We start from the raw sequence: 15805 nt of genomic DNA on the forward strand, positions 1-15805 counted from the left end.
CGTGGGTTTCCTAGTGGTGTGGTGTGCCTTCAATGGGAAATCCCATTGTTGGCAGTGAGACCAGAGAATGCCACTGCCTGCGGACAAACAGCATGCCACTTCCCACCACTGAGAAACACAAGGCTGGGAGAATCCCACCCAATGTTTTGGGTCAAATAGGACTTCAGAACTGAAGGGGGATAGAAATGTAAAAGGCAAAATACCGCGGATGCTGGAATCTGAAATAAAAACAGAAAATGCTGGAAAATCTCAGCAGGTCTGACAGAAGCTGACAGAAATGTGATGGATTGCAAAAGGAGGGAGAGGAGGACCAGAAATGAAGGCTAGCGATAGGGTAGAGGGAGAGAAAGATTCAATGACAAAGATGTCACAGAACAAAAGGCAAAGAGAACAGTAATGGTTGTAGTAAACAGACAAAACATTTGTTCAGATGGAGTTTGGCAGAGTAATGAACAACCTGAACAGGCGCCAGAGTGTGGCGACTAGGGGATTTTCGCAGTAACTTCATTGCCGTGTTAATGTAAGCCTACTTGTGACACTAATAAATAAACTTTAAAACTCTGTCCAACAGCAAAAACATGAAAAACAGGATTCAGACTGGCACACACTAACAAAAAAATACCAGAATCAAATGGGGTATAGAGGTATAGGTTTCATGGTCTGAAATTATTGAATTCAATGTTGAATCCAGAAAGCGATAAAGTGCCTAATCAGAAGAGGAAGTGCTATTCCCTGAGCTTGTATTGGGCTCCACTGGAACATTGCAGCAGGCCAAGGACAGGAATGTGAGCATCAGAGTAAGATGCTGAATTAAAATGGCAAGCAACTGGAAGCGTGGGGTCATGGTTGTGGACTGAGCAGCAGTGTTCAGCCAGTCACCCAATCTGTATTTTGAGTCCCAGGTACAGAGGAGACCACATTATGAGCAGTAAATATATTATACTAAATTGAAAGAAATACAAACACTTTAGTCACTTTACTACAACCATTACTGTTACTCATTCAAAGGATGCATTCCGTTTGCCTTAGTCTGTTAGGAAAGAGTTAAGTCATTCTGTTTGTATTACACTATGAACCCACAGACACAAATAATGTACAGGGCAATGACACATAGCTTAAATACTATACAAATAAATGGACACAAGTTTAAATACTGAATATTACGCAAAACATGTACATTACTAAGTTAAAAGAGAAAGATTGTAGCAATCGAGTAGGCGAGCCATGAGCTTCCAAAATTTCATGCCAAATCAGTTTCTAATTCTATTAGAATATCGCTTCTTCAGTTTAGAAACAGTCCTTCTTTACCATGTGTTGCAGTGAAAAGTATAGTATGATCAAATCCTTTTAAATGCAATTCCCTATTGCCAATATAAAAAGAAAAGTGCAAAATGGTACCAAAACTGAAGAGTGCTTAATATGTCTTCTTCCAGATGTTTCTATAAATATCTTTCAAATGTTTCTGGAAGTATTTTTAATTAATTAGTATAATCCCACCAAACAATATTATGAAAGCTTATTGAGGAGCAGGTATTGTACCAACTGCAGTCAACAAGCTTGGATAAAAGATCAGAACCCTAAAGTCCACAGGATTTCTCTCTCAGTGGAAAGTCCAGCTAGGAATTCTAACCTGGTAGATGGAGGTTTCCGAATTTGAATAAAAGCACTGTGGATACTGGAAATCTGAAATAAAAACAGAAGGTGCTGGATATCCACAGCAGGCCATATACAACTTGAAGCATCAACGCTGTTCCTCACTCCACAGATGCTGCCCGACCTGCTGAGTGTTTCCAGCACTTCCTGTTTTTACTTTCTAAGTTCAACACAGCTGCATGGCATACAGGACCATTTGGGCACATCCTAGATTCCTGCAAGAACAGAGGTGGGAAATAGCGATTGTGGCACTGAACAGTTACTCAGCCTTCAGCTGGCAACCCTGACCGGATAGAATTGTTCAAAAAGGCCTTTCACCACCTTGTAAAGGGGGTTGATCTCTCTACTTTTCTATGGGGTACAGGCTAGGACCCAGACTCGGACTCCCTGGTGAATGCCACTTACATCAGGCTGGTATCCCTTAATCAGTTCAGTGTAGCCCATGCTCGGAATGAACAAATTCCTGGCCTGAGAATTTACTTCCCCAACATACCAAACCAGCCCACATTTGCAAAACTCAAAACACAAGCTAAGATTTTCCGATCCCGGTCGTATCGAACGGGTTTGGCAGCAAGAGCGGAAAGAAAATATTGTGAGAAGTCGTGTGTGTATCACATCGACGTAAAAGCTGGGAATGATCATCCCCTCCTCTCACCAGTGGCAGGCAGCATTTCCCACTGTTCAACGTCAGAAACCTCATTGCAATATATTCCCATATCATTATCAGGCCCATTTGCCAGAATCCTTATGTCAAGAAATGCTTCCATGGCGGCATGATGTCAAAGCGGCGCAATGTATGACTGGTCTCAGAAAGCGTGTACCTTCAGTACTTTGAGGGGTGTTCGAAGGCGATCGCAGCGCTCGTGTGAGAGAGAGGGTCATGCCAGAGTGATTCCACGATGAAGCCAGGTTGATCCAGGGTAGTGCTGGGGGTGCTAGAGGTGCACCTGGCTGAAAAATGTTTACTTTTGTGCTCATCATGCACTGGAGTGGCCTTTAAAAATGGCACCTGGATCATCACAACACTGAGGTGATGGCAGTGCAGGCAAATCAGAGGCCGCTTGCCGGAGATACGTCATGGAAGTCTTGCCTGCCTTCCTTTTAGCATCAAGTCCCCTCCTGCTGGTGGGATCTTATGGTCTTGCTGAAGTTGACCCCCTCCGCCGGTTCTCTGGTGGCACGACAGGTGAGGAATGGAAATCGCCACAGACTTTGAGGGGGCTGGAAGATACAGCTGGTGGTGAGCCACCTGTGCCATGGGAAAACCCGCTGTAGAGGGCGACTGGAGATTTCCGCCCTTTCAGGAATTGGCAATCGCCATTTGTTTAGTTAATCGCATTTCCTCGACAGATCAATGATGATCAATTATGTTACCCATTCATTTAACCTCCAGTGCCATGCCTTGGTTCAGTTTCTTTCCCACAGAAATACTAAGTGATGATTTTTAAACTTGGTCTCTTGGGAAAGCATTTGTACAAATGTTAGTAAATCATCAACTCAGTGCTTTGGATCAAGAATTCATTACCTCTGCTTTTGCAACCATCAGGTTGGTTTCTTTTGCTATTTGCTTCCTATGTTCGCTCCATATCTATGGTAACCTTCTCTCAACATGTGCGTGATGTTCTTTTAGTTACAATGTATTACGTTTAGTGATGTCTTGAGGAGTGTACATATTACAGAGGAGGTGGTGCTGGAAGTCTTAAAGTGCATCAAGGTAGATAAATCCCTGGGACCTGATGAAGCGTATCCTAGGACATTGTGACAGGCTAGGGAGGAAATTGCGGGTCCCCTAGCCGAGATATTTGAATCATCGATAGTCACAGGTGAGGTGCCTGAAGATTGGAGAGTGGCAAATGTTGTGCCTTTGTTTAAAAAGGGCTGCAGGGAAAAGCCTGGGAACTACAGGCTAGTGAGCCTCACATCTGTGGTGGGTAAGTTGTTGGAAGGTATTTTGAGAGACTGAATCTACAGGCATTTAGATCAGTCCTCTACAGGCAAGGACTGATTAGGGACAGTCAGCATAGCTTTGTGAGTGGAAAATCATGTCTCACAAATTTGATTGAGTTTTTTGAAGGGGTAACCAAGAAGGTAGATGAGGGCAGTGCAGTTGATGTTGTCTACATGGACTTTAGCAAGGCCTTTGACAAGGTACCGCATGGGAGGTTGTTGCATAAGGTTAAATCTCACGGGATCCAGGGTGAGGTATCTAAATGGATACAAAATTGGCTTCTTGACAGAAGCCAGAGGGTGGTTGTAGTGGTTGTTTTTCAAACTGGAGGCCTGTGGCCAGAGGTGTGCGTCAAGGATCAGTGCTGGGTCCACTGTTATTTATCATTTATAAATGATTTGGATGAGAATATAGGAGGCATGGTTAGTAAGTTTGCAGATGACCCCAAGATTGGTGGCATAGTGGACAGTGAAGAAAGTTATCTTCGATTGCAACGGGATCTTGATCAATTGGGCCACTGGGCTGACGAATGGCAGATGGAGTTTAAGTTAGACAAATATGAGGTGGATGCATTTTGGTAGATTGAACCAGGGCAGGACTTACTCAGTTAACGGTAGGGCGTTGGGGAGAGTTACAGAACAAAGAGATCTAGGGGTACATGTTCATAGCTCCTTGAAAGTGGAGTCACAGGTGGACAGAGTGGTGAAGAAGGCATTCGGCATGCTTGGTTTTCATTGATCAGAACATTGAATACAGGAATTGGGACATCTTGTTGAAGTTGTACAAGGCATTGGTAAGGCCACACATGGAATACTGTGTGCAGTTCTGGTCACCCTATTGTAGAAAGGATATTATTAAACTAGAAAGAGTGCAGAAAAGATTTACGAGGATGCTACCGGGACTTGATGGTTTGCGTTATAAGGAGAGGTTGGATAGACTGGGACTTTTTTCTCTGGAGCGTAGGAGGCTGAGGGGTGATTTTATCGAGGTCTATAAAATAATGAGGGGCAGAGATCAGCTAGATAGTCAATATCTTTTCCCAAAGGTAGGGGAGTCTAAAACTGGAGGGCAGAGGTTTAAGGTGAGAGGGAAGAGATACAAAAGTGTCCAGAGTGGCAATTTTTTCACACAGAGGGTGGTGAGTGTCTGGAACAAGCTGCCAGAGGTAGTAGTAGAGGCGGGTACAACGTTGTCTTTTAAAAAGCATTTAGATAGTTACATGGGTAAAATGGGTACAGAGGGATATGGGCCAAATGCGGGCGATTAGGATTAGCTTAGGGGTCTAAAAAAAAGGACGGCATGGACAAGTTGGGCCAAAGGGCCTGTTTCTATGCTGTAAACCTCTCTGACTCTAGAACACCATGCCATATCTTGGCAAACAGAATTTGCATGACATTTCTCTGTCTTCTATTATAACTCATTTATTTGAAATTACTCATACCACAACTACAATAGCAGAGAATTGTCCTGCAAATCAATTTGTTCGGGTGCTAGATCAGAAACCTCAAGCTATATTATGATGCCAGACCATATCCAAACAATTTTTCTGTTTTAGCATAAATGTAGGGAAAGGATGCCTGAAGAGTAATTCCAAAATTAGGGATCTTTTTATCAAGTCAAGCTTTTTTCATAACACGGTTTAAGTATAACTCTAACAAAATGAAACAGTTTATTGCTTAACCATTGAATAATCTTTAAAAATGAAAAGAAACAAGGAACAAAGAAATAAATTAACTTCTAACTTATTACCATTCAGTTCCAATTAAGCAATAAAGTCTTATAGACTTAAAGCCCACTTTAAAAATAGTTAGCAAATCCAGTTAGCAAACAGCTTTGTTAACAATTTTGGAGATTCCAGAGAGATTTTATAGAGAGAGAGAGCACTGCTTGTAAGCTGCTATCTTTAAACAACCCTCTCCAGCAACTGAACTCCAAAAGCTGTTTGCAAACCTAGTTTGTTCCATTTTGAGTATCACATGACTATATGACCCTGTATACCTAACTCACCTTTTCATTACTTTAATCAAGAAAACACCCCAAGGATCCTTTTCTTTGGTAAACAAAAGCTCATTAAGCAAAATAACCACCCACACAGCAGATACCTCACCCTGGATCCCGTGAGATTTAACCTTATGCAACAACCTCCCATGCGGTACCTTGTCAAAGGCCTTGCTAAAGTCCATGTAGACAACATCAACTGCACTGCCCTCATCTACCTTCTTGGTTACCCCTTCAAAAAACTCAATCAAATTTGTGAGACATGATTTTCCACTCACAAAGCTATGCTGACTGTCCCTAATCAGTCCTTGCCTGTAGAGGACTGATCTAAATGCCTGTAGATTCAGTCTCTCAAAATACCTTCCAACAACTTACCCACCACAGATGTGAGGCTCACTGGCCTGTAGTTCCCAGGCTTTTCCCTGCAGCCCTTTTTAAACAAAGGCACAACATTTGCCACTCTCCAATCTTCAGGCACCTCACCTGTGACTATCGATGATTCAAATATCTCGGCTAGGGGACCCGCAATTTCCTCCCTAGCCTGTCACAATGTCCTAGGATACGCTTCATCAGGTCCCAGGGATTTATCTACCTTGATGCACTTTAAGACTTCCAGCACCACCTCCTCTGTAATATGTACACTCCTCAAGACATCACTAAACGTAATACATTGTAACTAAAAGAACATCACGCACATGTTGAGAGAAGGTTACCATAGATAACATCTGCTGTATTCTTACCAAGCAAACTGACTGCTTGTAACAAAACATTGCATCTTAAAGCAGTCTTCCTCAAACATAAAATGTGTTAATAACACAGTATCATCATAAATTGAACATTCACGTACCAAAATTGTTAAGAGTAATTTTGAAGCTTTAGCTCTATATTTTCCAAGTCAGGAATTCAAAGTGTGTAAAAGTAGTGCAGTTTGAGTGGACCTATAATGATCTCTTTGTGACCGAATGCAATAGCTTCCCCAGATAACCTGCCTAATCCAAAGAGTACAACTTGTAAAGAATCAGAGCCTTTGCCCTGCTGTTCTGTAGCAGTGTGTGGGTATACATTACGAGGCTGATGGTTTATGTCCGTGCTGTTGCTGAGGAACTTTGTCCATGGAAATGCACATCAGAAATTCAAACTACTCATCTACCATTTTCAAACCATTAACCATGGGCAGCATGCAATCCAGTTTTCACAATGAACTCTTGATGAAAGCCACTTGGCACCCATGTGGACTCATTGGGCCAAATTTTACGCTGGGGGTGGGATCCCCATTGTAAAGGTTGGGGGCGAGCTCACCCTCCCTTGACTGGCTTGCCCCACAGCTATTTGACGGCTGTTGAGATGTTAATTGGTTTGAAGCGAGCCTTTCAGTCCCAGTGATGAGGACGGACTGCCTCTGAAAGCTGTCAGCCAATCAAATAACCGATGGGTCTTATATCCCAGTCGCAGCAGTGGGAGTGGTGGTGAGGGATGTGGGCTGCGATGGATGTCCAGAGTTGAGATAAATCTGGGGTCTCGATGGTGCCAAAGCTGACAGGCCCAGGTGAAGAAGGTGGGGGCTGGGGTGGACAGGGCAGTGTGGGTAAAACATGGAGTTAGGAATAACACCATGGGGGTGGGGGAGGAGGGAGGGGATTTTGGCTCTGATTGGCGCAGGGAACCCAAAAGGAAGCAACTGCCAACCTATACCTAGCCAGCAGCGTACCAGGTTTTACTAGCTGGTCTGGACTCTTGCCACCCCATTCTCCTACTGTAGGTAAGAACCCAGTGGTGGCAGGTGGGAGGCAATGGCCCAGTGGTATTATCACTCGACTATTAATCCAAAAACTCTGCTAATGTTCTGGGGACCCGGGTTCGAATCCCTCCATGAATTCAGTAAAAGATGTCTGGAATTAAAATCTATCATTGTTGATTTACGTAAAAACCCATCTGGTTCACTAATATCCTTTCAGGAAGGAAATGTGTCGTCCTAACCTCGTCTGACTTACATGTGACTGCAGAGCCACAGCAATGTGGTTGATTCTCAGTTGCCCTCTAAAATGGCCCAGCAAGCCATTCAGTTCAAGGGATGGCCAATAAATGCTGGCCAGCCAGCGACACCCATGTCCCATGAATGTATAAAGGAAAAGGTGGAGGCTCTTAAGTGGCCATTAGTTGTTTATTTAATTGCTCCACTGCCACCCGACACCTCCCCACTGCTGGTAAATTTGCAACGAGGGTGGGTAGTGTGGTTCAGCACCGGGAATGGCATCATTGACATTGTGCCCTGCCATCCCACACCCATAAAATCTCACCCATTAAATTATCCTTCGATATCATGGTGCCAGCCCGGGCGTCCTTCCTTGTACATTGCTCTCTCTTTAGGGTCGACCATATCGTAGCTCATAAAGTAATTCTTTAAAGATTAGCGTTCTGCACATTATAATTTCAGATCAGATAAAGTTTGATGTATTCTGAAAATTTCCTTATATAAGCTGAAGTCCTAGATAATTTGGGTTTTGAATCTTATTGTTTTGACCACTGCTGTTACTTTAGGAAAACATGTTGCTGCTTGACGTTGTGGAAATGAGTGAAAAAGGATAATTGGGAATCTAATCTTACACATCATTTCCAATTATGGCTTTAACTGTAGATTTTGCAATGTAGAACTATCTATATACTGTATATTGTGCAAACAATTGAAACAAAAGATTTTCTGCTAAGCAGTAAATAACGAACCAAATTTTATCTGTATAATTGACACGACAATCCTAAGAAAGAAGGACTGGAATTCTCCTATTCCCCAGCTGGTTGGGGGCGGGGTGTAGAATTCGGCAGGAGGTCCAAAAATTGGTTTTATACCGGTGTGAATTTACAATGGGGTCTTCCATGATGGATCAGTATCCCATTGGATGCTGGTGTGAAACCAGTTCACATCCCGCTAATGTTTTGCAGATGGAGGTCCAACCGGAACCTTTTCTCCCACATCTGATTCACTATTATGCCAGCGGGAAAACATGCTCTGCCCAGAGGCATGCAAAAGTCAGGACTTACTTGAAGAAGGTCTGGGGTTGTCTCGGAGTTTGGGATGGAGGTCGCCAGCAACCCTTGACCCCCGATCACCACAGCTGTGAGTGGGGGGATCATTTATGGCACCCTGGTATGACGTCTGGACGCACACCATCTCTCCCACTTTGCCACGGAGTGCATAGCCCTCAGATGCAGAATGAATTAAGCTGGGGGTGGAAGGTATGGCGTGGTTTCTCATTCGCCACCACAGCAGAAAGACACTCCCTGTCCCCAGGCCCGCCCCAGGATTTAGGGTGGAATTTCCCAGCCCTTCCCACCGGGGCATCTTCTGGTCCTGTTGAATTCGACCCCCACAGCATGGTCCCTGATTGTGGCTTGGGTGAGGCGTGGCATTGACTTTGATGAGACTGGTAGATTCTGCCGGTAACCAATGTCAGGATCTGGAGGTTGGACAAATCTGCTCTTATTCCCGGAAAGGAGAATTCTGTTCAAGGATTTGAAATTATATCGTATTTTACATGACCTTAGGGCAGTGGTTCCCAAACCTTTTTCACTGGGCCGCACTTTCGGAATAAAGATTTGCTCGCGCTACACCAAATTTTTTATTGATAAGAAATACATTCAAAAACAAAAAAAAAACAACTCCTAGCAGTGCTTGATTCATAACATAGAACACAACTACTTTATAATATGATCATGGGACATCCAGAAAGTATAAAACAATCACTTTGGAAAAATATCTAATCCATGTTTAAATGTTCCTTTGATTGTCCTTGAATCTTCCCGCCACACTTGCCATCCTCTCTTGCCGCACCAGTGTGGCGCACTGCACCCTTTGGGAACCACTGCCTTAGGGTATCCTAAAGTGCTTTACTGCCTATGAAGTATATGTGATACATAGTCACTGTTGTTTTGTAACAAACATAGCACCATTTTGAGGACGGCAAGGTCCTGCAAACAGCAATGAGATAACGATCAGATGATCACCTGAGACAGCTCCCTGGTTTCGATCAAAATAGTGCCCCACCTGAGAGGGCTGACAGAGTGTCAACTCAACGTATCATCTGAAAGATGGCATCTTTGACACTTCAGTGGAGTATCATGCGCTCAAGTCGCTAGAAGGAGACTTGAATCTACATGATTCTGACTCAGAGGTGAAAATGCTACCTCTGAGCTATGGCTGATATGTGGAAATGCGGACGGGTGCTGAGTTTGATTTCAGGTTAGAATTAGTGGTCTATGCTTGATTGAAGCACATTTCTGGGGAGAATAATGGATGTACATCATCCTACCACAGAGGGTCACCTTAGATCCCAGCTGACTAGAACCCCACTGACTATCTAGCCTTGGAGTCATTTAGGCTTGCCAGACTCTCCCAGGGGTTTCTGCTTCATGATTGCTGGTGTTTAATGACAACAGCCTTCATGCCCTCTGGTAAAATGCAATTTTATAAATGGTGGAGTGTCCTCTTTTGGTCTGCCCAAGATCATGAGCGTACAAAGAATCCAAAATCTAAGGAAAACAAATGGGAAATCCAGAAAATGTCATTCCCCAATTTGCCCATCCCCTTATATAACCTCTCGTGTGTTTGGAAGTGGGGCGGAGGGACAAGGAGGTGAGAATGAAGCAAAATATATCTTCAATCATATTTTTGCCCTGTTCAAGCCAGACCTCATGAAAAATTGGCTGGAGGAAGGCACAGAAAGTCACTGCAAAGTTTTCAAAGTGAATCCCAATGACATATTAATAACTAAATATATCTTACTTGAAGTCCTTACCATCGTAATCCTATCCTTTAAAATGTCTTGAAATCTACTATTAAACCATCTCAATTAAGACAAGACGAAATAAAGCACAACAGGTACAGTAAGAGATTCTTGAAGAGCTTTTCATGTTTAAATAGAAATTTTCACACATAGAAACCTACAGTGCAGAAGGAGGCCATTTGGCCCATCGAATCTGCACTGACCACAATCCCAACCAGGCCCTATCCCCATGCATTTACCTTAGCTAGTCCCCTGATACTAAGGGGAAATTTAGCACAGCCAATCCACCTAACCCGCACATCTTTGGACTGTGGGAGGAAACTGGAGCACCCGTAGGAAACCCACGCAGACATGGGGAAAATATGCAAACTCCACACAGACAGTGATCCAAGCCGGGAATCGAACCCGAGTTCCTGGCGCTGTGAGGCAGCAGTACTAACCGTTGTGAGGCAGCAGTGCTAACCACTGTGCCACCGTGCCACCCCCATGCATGTAGAAAAATGTCATAGCATGTATAGCCTGGTAATTTTATCACTCAATAAATAGCGCTTAAAACCTTTGAAAAATATTATCTGACTAGAATCCAATCTTAAGTTGTTGTTTTGGTGATTCTTAATACTGACAATAGGCTCAGATAGCATGCAAATAGCAAAACCATCATTCATCAAAGTAAATATACATTCTGAAGGTTAATTTATTACCATGGATAATACTCATAGTTTTATCCAGTTAACCATTGTCTGAAGGAGAGCTATCAAGGCAGAAGTCTTATCACAAACATTTAAAAGGCACATTTAACAGCTTTCCAAATGCAAACCTAACTAAAAAAGAACGGTTGGGAAAAGGGACTGAAGCCAGAATACTGTCGCATACTTTTCCTGCCATAAATGTTCACCACGATCTAGCACAGATCCGTAACAAAGTGAAATTCAAAGTGAGAGTAATTTGTGCACTCAAAATCAGTGTCATGCTTAAAGGAATACAGATTGGGAAGAGGACAATTTCAAAAGTATGTCTCATTGTCAGAATTAAGCATTCCCAGTATAAATGCAGTATATTTTTGATATAGAGTACTTCAATTTCTTCTTTGCTTCAATGTCTGATGTCTCAATGTCACCAGTAGAACATTCCCATTTATTTCCAAGCAATCTTTATGGTTTCTCTGAGTAAGCCAATTTGTGCTAAATTATGGGAATCTTTGTACAAAGTTTCGGAAGCATTATGCAAGGGAATGAAATTGCTCAAATTGGCCCTGGTTATACACTTGCGTTGCACATGCTGTATCATTTTTGTATTTTCCTGATAATTTTTCCTGTATAAATACACTTGACTACAATTTAATAACAGCATGTAAATAAAAGTGTCTTGGTGCTTCTCTTGCAATAGTGACACTTTTATTGAGAAGTTTTGATTGAAAATTATGGCATAACATTTGTGTTTCTCTCAACCACAGAGCTGTTATGATAGCAGAGTCATATAGGCTTTGAGTGCGAAATGAATGAATAAATAAGATGCAGTTGTCAGAGACAGGTAAAACTTTGCAAGGCCATGCTGTCAGGGAACAAACATCATGAGAAAGGCATGGAGGTTTGCAAGCACAATTTGCTGAATCACAGATTCCACAGGCAATTTGAAAAACAGCTTTGGGGCTGTGCTGTTATTGAGCTTCAAGCTCCTTACACATTCAAATATGGTGCAAGGTACAAGTGTTTCCATCCTGAATGTCACACATAAAATGGCATGGTGGGTGAGGAGATGATGGACACCCCCCCTCCACCCCAGTCTTACCCTTACCATTTTACGACCCCGCCCCACCTCATGGCCCATCATCAAGGCACTGGTAAAATCCTACCCATTGATGTGGTTACTCAGGATGAGTGGGAGCAGTAAAGGTGTATCCCAGCAGACCCATTTAATACTTGGTGACATGAGGCATGATGCAAATCTTTAAACTGCCTTATTTGACAATGGAGTGAGAATATACAAGGTAATAATTTTGATCAAATTCCCTCACTTTGATCAGCACATTTCCCCATTGTTTATTCCTGGATCCTATATATACTCTTCCTTTTCAAACCTGTGTGAATCATAGAATCCTTACTGTGCAGAAAGAGGCCATTCAGCCCATCGAGTCTGCACCGACAATAATCCCACCCAGGCCCTATCCCCAGAACCCCTTGTATTTACCCTGCTAATCTCCCTGACACTAAGGGACAATTTATCATGGCTAATCCACCGCACATCTTTGGACTGTGGGAGGAAACTGGAGCAGACACAGGGAGAACATGCAAACTTCACACAGTCAGTCACCCAAGGCTGGAATTGAACTCGGGTTCCTGGCGCTGTGAGGCAGCACTGCTAACCACTGTGCTGCTCGTGTGACTGTGCTTCAAAATCCAACACAAACACGAGGGGATTATGGGGGTAGGGCCTGGGTGGGATTGTTGTCGGTGCAGGCTCAATGGGCCGAATGGCCTCCTTCAGCACTGTAGGGATTCTATTCTACACCTAAAATTTTTAGATGAAAAATGGACCTGAAATCTTGAAACATGACACTACCACATTGAAACTTGGGGTAAAGTGATATTCTTATGTGTGCAGCTGTGGAATGGTTTTAAGTGATTCAATATCGAAGTGGAAACATGCAAGCCTTAAATTGTCCCTTTCTAACTTAAAAACACCACAGTCTAGATAGATGGAGCAAAAAGTGAGGGAGGTTCTGCATATGGAACTTTCTCCAGCCAGTAAAATTTCCATTCATAGTGGATATTCTAGTATAGAATCCCATGGGGGATGGCAAATTATAACTCAAAGCAAATGAAGGAAATACATAAATCCCATCATTCACACCTAAACAACAGTGTTCAACATTGACGCCCAGCATTGCTAAATGCTTCAAGATAGTTAATGTTAGGAGCATAAGAAACAAGAGCAGCTGAAGGCCATTTGGCCCTTTGATTCTGCTCCACCATTCAGTGATAATGGCTGATCTTCTGCTGCATCACCATTTTTCTGCACTATCTCCATATCCTTTGATATTTTTAATATGTAGAAACCTATTGATCTCATTCTGGAATATACTCAAAGGGACTCTGGGATTCCTTACTGCAGGAATGAATGTCTGCAGGACAGGGACTGGCCTATCTGTATGAAGAAAAACTCGCTGGTTTTATTTTTATAACGTTTTCAGGCTGACTGTCGGAAAGTATTTTCCTGAATTGCCTTCACTCACTAAATCAAGGCACATGCAGTCAGCTGTGCTTTAGATATCATGGGTATGCATCAATACGTTCAAATTTCTCAGGATCCTGGAAACAAGATTGGCAGTGGGGAGTTAGATTACACATGTTCCACTGGGGTTCTTTAATGGGCATTAGATCCCTGAATAATGTGTTTCAGAGGCCTGCTGCTTGTTTTAGAAGGCTGCCTGGTACACTTAAAAAAATGGGTCTTACAGATTTAGTATGGAATCATAGAATCTCTTCAGTGCAGAAGGAGGCCATTCAGCCCACTGAGTCTGCACCAACCACAATCCCACCCAAGCCCTATTCCCGTAACCCCTAATATTTACTCTGTTAATCCCCTAACACTAGGGTCAAGTTAGCATGGCCAATCAACCTAACCTGCACATCTTTGGACCCAACACAAAACTAGGCACTGGCCATTTCATTACTAGATTAGTATGCTTTACCATAGTTTCATGGACAAAACCTGGGTGCAATCCCTGTTAACTTCTATCTGAAAAAGAGTCTTACTCTGAAGTTAGTAAGAGAGTGAGAGAGGTGAGTTGAGACTGAGGGCCGTCCCTTTCCATGTGTTAGCTATCATTATGAATGAATAAATTACAGAAACAGATTTATATATGTAGTACCTTGGGATTCAAACCTACATAGCTATTTATTATCTTGTAACTAAATCAAGAATTTTGCATTTTGTTAGATGGCTGCAAATAATGAACCCATGCATACCTTTAAGCCACTCTGTTGTATCAGAGAAGTGCAGCTGTGTGAAGCTATTTGCCTTATCGACAGCTTTTAGCTAGACGGAACTACCTTGTGTAAATATTTTAACTAAGGCATCCAGTACTCAATGAGAACTTTAAAGCATACTTGGTTACGTTCTAATATCCAAATTATAAAGAAATACACAATTTAATTTAACACCAATCAAGTAGAAACACTTAAACAATTAAAATAATAGTATAATCTAATGTCAATTTAACCTCATAAGATGGCAACCAACTCAAGAATAGCTTCTTCCCTGTTGCCATCAGACTTTTGAATGGACCTACCTCGCATTAAGTTGATCTTTCTCTACACCCTAGCTATAACTGTAACATTACATTCTGCACTCTCCTTTCCTTCTCTATGAATGGTATGCTTTGTCTGTATAGCACACAAAAATCAATACTTTTCACTGTATGCTAATACATGTGACAATAATAAGTCAAATCAAAATCAAATTTATCCTAGATTTAGGCCCTGGATCTAGTTTATGTTCTAATGTGCAATCCATGTCAAAGCAAAGTGATTTGCAGCAGGTTACTGATCGGTCATAAACGCCAATCTTTTAGTTGACTACTGTTCTATTTTAAGATCATTAGAAGAACCTGAATGTCATCATTTAAAAAAATGATTTAAGCAGGCAGTATATGAGATTGTACAACCAAAAGAAATAGCCCGACAATGGCACACAGTCTACAGTTGATTACTTTTATCAGTAAACATTAGGTGGTCACTTATGCAGAATGTGACAGCTTTTGACAAATTGTCTTATAATCATTGCGTAGGAACAATAAGTATAGGCCAGCTTCCAGGCGAGATGATCATACAAAAACATTTGTATATACAGTCACTTTTTTGTGACTTACATTACTGGAAAATCCTTCTTAGCATTTTGTTGCATGTTTCAATTGGAGTTTTTAATAACCCGATTATTAGTCAGCAGGGTAATAATAAGATCCACCAAAGCATGGATAATTCCAAATGGTTTATAAAAATTACCCTCACCAAAGTTTGTCTCTATTTAATGAAGTGGTGGTCAAAATGGAGGATGGAATTTCATGTGCAGGTTTTGAGACCAGAATGAACCTGTGCGTTACCATTGAATTATCTTTGCTGGTTTTGACAAAAAGTGCAACCACCAACTATTCTGATTACTTTTATTCTGAGGGGATACTAAGTTAACCATCAAGCAACAAGGTAATTTTAACGCATAAGGATTCTGATCAACCATGGTATTTAAAGGCAGCCTTTTAGGAGCAACCTTGTTTTTAAACAAGACTTGATAAAGCAAAATGACTTTCAAATAAATGCCTGAGTCAAAGAACTAACCTTTAAGATAGGAATAATATCAGACATTAAAAATAAAGCTGACGATGTAAGTAATTTCCTTACAAAACCCGACCCTCTGGTTGTCAATTAAAATG

The 15805-nt window shown here is 42.0% G+C and overlaps 1 protein-coding gene across 5 annotated transcripts in view; it reads right to left on the reverse strand.

Moving 5' to 3' along the window:
• Nucleotides 1-15805, reverse strand: part of hnf4a (hepatocyte nuclear factor 4, alpha) — a 175819-nt gene that overhangs the window by 66233 nt on the left and 93781 nt on the right. The gene's annotated exons all lie outside the window — the stretch shown is intronic.

Source organism: Mustelus asterias, chromosome 20 (assembly GCF_964213995.1).
Source record: "Mustelus asterias chromosome 20, sMusAst1.hap1.1, whole genome shotgun sequence".
In the NCBI taxonomy this organism is placed as follows: Eukaryota; Metazoa; Chordata; class Chondrichthyes; order Carcharhiniformes; family Triakidae; genus Mustelus; species Mustelus asterias.